Below are 7,970 nucleotides of genomic sequence, written 5' to 3' on the forward strand. Positions count from 1 at the left end.
GTATTTATGTATTTGTATGTTCAGGAAATGCCAATAATTGAAGGCGTAATGTTCATAAATCGATTAATATGTACCATCAGTATAACTAAAGCAAAAAAGTGAGTAAACCCAATTGTTCTGATAGAATTGTTCCTTCATAAAAAATATTAAATATTAACAGAAATAAGTCTGTCCTCAGGACTTCGTATTTCAAGAAGTAGCATTGCCAGTTGAAACGTTCTCTAAATTCACTAGTCAATTACTGATAATCAATGAAATAATGAGAAAGAAAATCATCAAAATGCTTCTAGTACTTCACAATTACCAAACTGGTATTTTTAAACAGTCCATATTAAATTGGATGACCATCAAAAAACACATGCTAAACAGGGTATGAATGCTGTATCAGTCAGTAAGAACTATGTTGCCACAAACAGAAAATATTTCCTGTTGGAAGTTGTGCATGACAAAACTGTGTACCTATTTTTTAAAAATAGCAACATGAAATTATGATAAATATCTCACTGGCTGTTCTTCAGAATGAAACTATTTATATCCAGGAAGGAAGGGATCAGATATGGCATCGTCACAAGCGCACGGAGTTCCTGATTGTATGGCTCCAATAGAGCTGCCTCGAGCAAGCATCAGGTCTGACCGGAGCATATGGGCTCCATGTGGCTGGTCTCAAGCACGGTGGTTTCTTGGGCTCTGCATGCATTCCTGGTGACCAAGTCTGGGACAGTTCCTCAAGAATCTTCCCTATAGAGGGGTAACCTCATTCCCTCCAGGATTCAGTAAGGGCAAAATTCTGTGGGAGAAATAATACAGGAGAAATTCCTCAGTGATTTCATTTTCCCTAATCTCTGCAGGTGGGTTTTATTGTAGGAGGGCACATTCTGTCCTGTTGTGTATTTGTGTGAAAAATTGTCATCACAAACTGCTACTGTGATCGCTCTGCCACACAGCTAAAATCTAGTCCTTTCACTGGCGTACAATGTATCCAACAAGTTCAGCCCTAATGAAGGCAGACCTCTTTCAGATAAGAAAATTTCACATATGTGCAGATTAATGGCAGTCCTAGATAAATGCTAGTCCTAGTCAACACTTTCATCATCGGCTTTATGATGCTTATAATAATAATAATAATAATGTAATTACAGGAGAGACAGGTCGCAAAACCTATTATTAAGGTTGCCTGACATTTCCCATAGTTAAGGAAGCCAGCTGCTGAGCCCTACAGCTGATTGGGGTTGTGCATGCCAGTAACTAGAGGCATACCAAGCCTGACTAAGCTACATATCACTGGCCATTTCTTCCCATGAATGGACATTCAAGGCAGTGATATGTACTTGACTGATTGTAGGTTTGGGGTTTTTTTCATTCTGCCTCAATCTTGCTCCAGCTCCTTTCTGTTATGCAATGTTATGTAAATAAAATGTGAGTAAATTCAGGGTTTTCATCCTCCAGGCTAAGCAGTGGCATCGTGATAGGAATCCAAGGTGAGCTGAGTTTCTTGTGTTTTTCTCTTCACTGTTTAAAGGGTGCTGAAGGTAAATGTGACTTTCATTTCACCAAGTTACAAAAAACATACTTTTTTTTTTTTTCCAAACTGTACTTCCAACAAATGGTTGTAGATGAGCAGGCATAGCCAAACAGTAGACTGCATTCATGTCAGCCAGTCTTCTTGATGCTACCATGAGGATGAACTTCTGTTCAGCCACAGTACCAGCCTGTGTTCTTAATGCATTATTTCATGCCTGCCTCCACATCGACTTCACAGCACATAGAAATTCACACAAGCATGCAAACACTGGAGTAACTTTGTCTTCAAAACCTTCCTCAAATATTCTTTGCAGTGGTGCCCACCAAAAATTTAACAACAGCCAAGCTGCTGCTGAGCTGAGATTAGGTCTTATCTCGCTGACCTGTGCAGTTTCCTTGAACTCCCCTGGCACTGTAGGCAGCCGTTTCTTGTCTTAGGCTTAGATTGTAAGTTATCTGTCATGGGGATCATTTTTTCTCTCTTTGCTTAGTGTCTGAAACAATAACATTTTTGTCTGTAAGTAGAGCTCCTACATGCTTACAATAATAATAATAATAATAAATATGATCATCTGGGGATGAATTAAGACCATGCAATAGAGGGAACAGATTCAAGTTGTTTACCAAAAGGATGTTTTCCAAGAACCACATCTCATTTGTTTCAGCAACTGGAAAGTAGGAGTTGAAGGAAGAGAAATGAGATTTAAAGCACTTAACTTATTCCCTGGAGCAGTATGATTTATTCATGTTTTTGTCATAGAATGTTTTTGAAATGCAACAGTAAATGACTTATACCTGTGTTTTTCACTGGTAGGCATTGATACTGCATTTCTCATGTCTGGGGTTCATGACTTCTGCAATTTGGGCCCATATGTTTTAAATATAGGATTTGTGTGCCTAAAGTTCGAAGCTATGCTTTGAACCAGGACAATGCTGTATAATAGTTTGAAAGCTATTGTCTCAAACTGGTCACTCAAAATTAATGAAATTAGTGATTAATTTCCTCTTGCTAGGTGAGAGCTCCCATATGGAAAATTCAGATGATTCAATACTCTAGTTCCCAGAGCTGGGAATTACTTTCCCAGAGTAAAGACAGACAAGCAGAACTGTCCTCATATTGTTCCAATGGCCATATTAAAGCTGAAGAAGCAGTGTAACAATTCTCTCTTCAGAGGAAAAAAAATCAACAATATGCAACATGTGGCCCCAAGCACTGTACAATGAAGAAACAATCACATTTTGCTGTTTGCTTAGGAGGAATGGTCTGTCTTTTACACAACAATACAATTAGCAAATGGTCTGAATCCAGGATTCCGGCACCCCGTAGGGAGTGGGTCATTCTGTACAGCAGCAGAGCTCAGGGATTGGCCGGCCATGAACATTTCACCTGCCTACACTACAGGAGAACTTGCTGGACCAGATTCTGATTTCCAGCACACTTCTTTCCCTGCACTGTTTATTCTAGGCAAACCGTGAAGTATACAAAATTACATCAAAGACAACTGGGCCATTTGGAAAAAAAAGTCCTGAGGCTGTTACTTGTTTACTTGTTCAAAACACTCAGAATTCTTTTGTTTTGCAGATTTTTCCAAATTTGCTGGAGTTAATTAGAAAACAAAACTAAAAAAAAAAGGGGATGCAGCCAAGTGGACAATCTCCTTTAAAAATAAAACAAATTCTAACAGTTAAATTCATCACACTGGGTGTACAATTCCCTGGCTAGTTTTCATGGCTGTATGTGAAGAATTTGTCATAGAATATGATGTGAGCAGCGTTTCTTTAAAATAATGCTTTACCAATCAAACATCAATACGTCTCAATAGCTGGCTAGGGGAAATATTTACATAGTGTTATGAAAGAAATAAAGTTTATTCTAGTATTAAAGGACACGAGGAAATTTTTGTTTGCATTTATGTCAGCTATAAAGAGCTCTATATTAATAACATGAACCTGAAAAGCAGGAAGAGAATCTTCAGGAGCCAGGAAATTGCAAAGCGAAGCTCTTGCTGCTCTAGTCTGGCACAGTGAGATTAATAACAAACAAAAATGTAGTTTTGTATTAAAGATGATTATCATAGACCAAATAAGTCAAAGCCTGGATTTCTGTCAAGCAGTGCCTAACAAGGATTTAAAGGTCATAAGAATTTAAAAACCAAACTAACATCTTGAATGGCATTTTTCAGCCATTTTCTTGATATTGAAGTTACCATAGTTAATTTTCAAAGCCTGAGTCAGTCTCATAAGCTCAGAACAGGTTAACTGTGGTAGCTAAATGCTCTGAGCTTCCCTTGTGGATCTTAGATGCTGGAATTGCTTTAAGGCTGAACTTTCCAATTCCTCAAGGTGCTAGTTCTGCTGAAATTGAAGGCAGACAGAACCTAGATTCCAGCCTGCAGTGCCACTCCATCACCTGCTGAATGTAGTACAGTAGTCACAAAGGGGAAGTACAGCACCTATACTCCTGCACATGGTAGGACGCTACCTAGGCCTGCGTAATTGGACAGCTTTCTGTAAGGTGTCCCTAGGTTCTTGCATGTAGGGCAATGATCTGAAATACTGCTTTGTGTTCTCCCAGATGTCTGTAATGCTGTCTGGCAAATATGTTCTGCTGCACTCAGGGTCTTCAGCAGCCACCCTTTGGGCTGCGTAACTGCCTCAGGTAATACAAAAGAACTCAAAATTCTGGAATATATTCAAAGTGGATATGAAAGCAATTTAAAATTGGTTTCAACATGCCCTAAAGTACTGTATATGCTAGACTTTTGGTTTTAATATTCTCTTCAGTGATTATTTTACCCAAAAATGTCTTTCTCTGCAACAACTGGGGGGAGATTGCTTACCTTGTAACCATTGAGAAATGCAGGTTGATAAGGTTGTTTACAGTTCTGCTGTTCACATAACAGCTGCAAGCAACAGGCAGAACCAGAATAAGAGCTCTTACTTCATCCCCTAATTGGCAAGCTTCTATCTAGGTAAGCCATACCTCTTGAAATATTCTGGATTTTCGTGACTTTCTTGTCTATTTTTGACGTTTACATATGAAACTGAGTTGTCAAGTGTTTGTTATGACTTCTTGGAAGGAGAATACATAATGGAGTTGCAAAAGTGAACAGGTAACTCCATGATAATGTTTGTCTTGGGCTGCTTTCTTGATATATCCCTGCCCCCAACTTTCTATTTTCAATATTTCTTTACATTAGAGTTGTGAAAAGGTAAATACTACAAGTCTTGCTTTTATCAGTGACAGGGTAAGCGAGGAAAAGATGTGTGACTGAAATTGTAAAGTTCATTCTGTAAAGGCCCAAGACACAATAATCACAAGGGATTTGCATATAAGTCTAAATTCTGCTTTATTTCTCTGTGTGTCGCCTCTTCCATCTGCTCCTTTATGTCTTTTGGCTATGTGTCCAGACCTACGCAGACCTACTTGTTAGTATGATCTACCCTATTTTCTTTGTTCTTTCCCCCTTTGATCATTTTCCATGGTTGTATATATAAAAGTGTTTATTCTTTTCCTTCTATTTTTAGTTTATAAACAAACAGCTAAACAAAGATAATAGAAATGCTCTTCAGAGTGCTTACAGTCTTTCTCACAGTTAAGGCCCCAATTTCAAGTTTTAAATAATTGTATTTTGGCCCTAATAAAAAAAGGTTTTGAAAATCCACTGTAAATTCATTCATTCTACGCCAGTTCATGTTGAAAAAATCAATGTAAATAATTAGCAAAATCCTTGGCAGCTTCATTTCCATCATGCACAAAGAACCCCATGAATTCTGGTTTCTATTAATTCTCTTGGTTTACAGAATCAGGAGTTTGTCAAATTTGCAACAAAACTAAAAAAAAAAAAAAAAAAAATTATTACATTTTATGCCATTGAGAAAATCTTACATAGAGAAGAGCAACTCTGTGGACCAGTGGCTGCTGATAGCAGCGCTACCCTTCAAATGTACCCCAGCTAAATTTATCTAGTTTTTAATTTCCATACTCATATTTATTGTTATTAGCAAGACAGGACACTTCATTATACTTAAGTGAGCCCTGTAAAACTGTTGGAAGAGAAGAATACCAAAAGGAAGACTTGACAAAATGCAGTCATCCAACCTGGATGGGAAGAACAAACATTTCCTGCTTAATTTTTCAGCACAATGCCAGAGGAATTTATTTCATGTTAATATTTTTCAAATTGTTAAGCTTCTGTCTGTGGTGTAGCTACAACAATCTCCTGTATTGCAGTGGGCTGCTAAAGATTGTGGTTAAAAAAGACAGAAGACACTAATAGTAACCCAACTAGTCGCAAAGTCAGAAGAAACCAGTACTCATACAGCAGCGGCAAAATTGATCTGAGTTTCTAGCTGTAACCCAAATAGCTTCAAACTATAGAGAGCACAGTTCTGTTTATGCAACAGCAGTTTTATCTGTAACGTGGTGGTGACTGGGCCAGAATGCATTACCTCTAGAGTAAATGTGGGTTTTAGGAGAGGGTTTTGCCCACCTCTGAGCAAGAAAAATCTTCAAATCTTGAAAAGTGGTTGTGGGTACAAATCAGTAGCATTTAATCACAAAGTTTAGATGAAACATTAGACTTTCTTTCTCAACAGTTATATGAAATGTTCACATGCAATTGAAAGGAGAATGTCTTTAGGGATTTTGCCCATTATGAAAATCTCTTATATATTTTACAAAAATATTTTTATTTATGTAGGTTTGTGCAAGTCTGTATATGCTATTTATCAAATTCACTACTTTTTATTAAGTTTATTTTAAAGCACTGTGAAGAGGATCTGATTTTTTTCTCGGTATAACTCAGTCTTCATATAGAGGCAGCACTTCTGAGGCTGCCATTCTGGGGTCAGCCGGGTGTCACTTTGTAAATGTGGTCTTCTGTTCTTTCAGACATGTTGTCAATTGTAGCAGTAGTTCTTCTAAAAATAGTTCCTTAATCCACCAAAAAGCAAACAAATCTGGCTTCATATAGGAAACAAAGCATTTATCCCAAGATAATTTTTAACTGCTTTAATATTTAGACAGATCTTAATTGGTGATTCATTTGTAGAAGCTTTCTTAACACCAGATTCCTAAGCTATTAATTGTCTATTAGTTCTAATGCAAGTGCACTAACAGGATGCAACTAAAAGCCTGCCCATATTGGACAATAAACTCCTGGTGTAGACACACCCATAGTGCCCTCTGCATTCATCTGTTATGACTTGTGACCTACCTGTCTCAATGACTGTATTCTAGAAAAGTAGTGTACCAACTTGAAATGTCTGCTTACTTGGTCGGTAACAGCCCCTCAGGTATCACTAAGCATATTTTCATTATGCCCAAGTCTCCCCTAAAAGCAACTTCTTCTTCCTTTAATAATTTCTAGCACAGGAATGGCAGAATTTTACCAGTCGTATATTTAACAGATAAATACCAGAAATCATAACCAACTTTCACTTTTAAGAAAGTGAAAAGCTGTAATTTTCCCTGCAGTGGACTGAGAGGCTGTTAGCATTTTGCCCAAAAGCTGGGGTACAAAAAGGATAGAGCAAGTCTAAATTTGAACTTCTCATATGGGAATGTAAAGGTAGACTATGATCAGAACAACCCAAGAGAAGAAACAAAGTCCTTCTCATCTGCGAGGCTGTTAAAGCAAAATATTAATAATAATGTTAACAGAACTGGAAGGGGGGTGGCAGAAGGCTGTGTAGTTCCTGATCTGTTTTCCTTCTACTGGACAGGCAGCATGAGCAGCATGGCAATGGGCTGAAGGCTCTGGGAAGGCATAGGTTGCTCCAGCATGTGCACAAGGCTGGAGAAGAAGGAGCACCTGCTCATAAATCAGCAAGGATGAAAGCAAGATTCATGAATTATTGGAAGTTTGCTTTCCGGCATCCTTTTTTCTCTCTAGAGTATAAGCAAAAACCTGTTAAAATGTCAGTTTAAATCACACCAGCTTAATCTTACCCACTAATTTACTTAGCCCAGGCCCCTTATCTAGCTACCCAAACCCCTCCACCACCCTGCCAGTCTGTCACTTGTGCTGGCTGCTCCAAGGCGGTAGCTGCTTCCACCTCGTACCCACCTCACCAAGGCTACCCGTGCCCTGTGCAGTGCTTTCTCAACACCCAGCACTTGACTTCACGTACAGCTCAGCTTAAGCGTTACAGCCCATATTTCCTCTCCTCTTTCGAGATCTTAACCAATCCAGTTTATCGTGTCACTGCCTAAGACAAGCTGCTGAGCGCCTGCCTGGAGAGCCCCGGCCGCCGGCGGGCACACCGCAGGCTCCGCTCCCCAGGGAGGCGGGCGGCCCGGCCGCAAACACAGGGCTGCAGCCCCCCCGCCCGGAGCCAGCCCCACCGGGTACCCACAGCCCGGCGGGTGGCCGGCTCCCCGCCACCGCCGTGCGCCGCGGCCCGGCCCCAGCCCCTCTCCCCGCCGGCCCCGCCCCGCCGCAGCC

Source organism: Strigops habroptila, chromosome 1 (genome assembly GCF_004027225.2).
Source record: "Strigops habroptila isolate Jane chromosome 1, bStrHab1.2.pri, whole genome shotgun sequence".
In the NCBI taxonomy this organism is placed as follows: Eukaryota; Metazoa; Chordata; class Aves; order Psittaciformes; family Psittacidae; genus Strigops; species Strigops habroptila.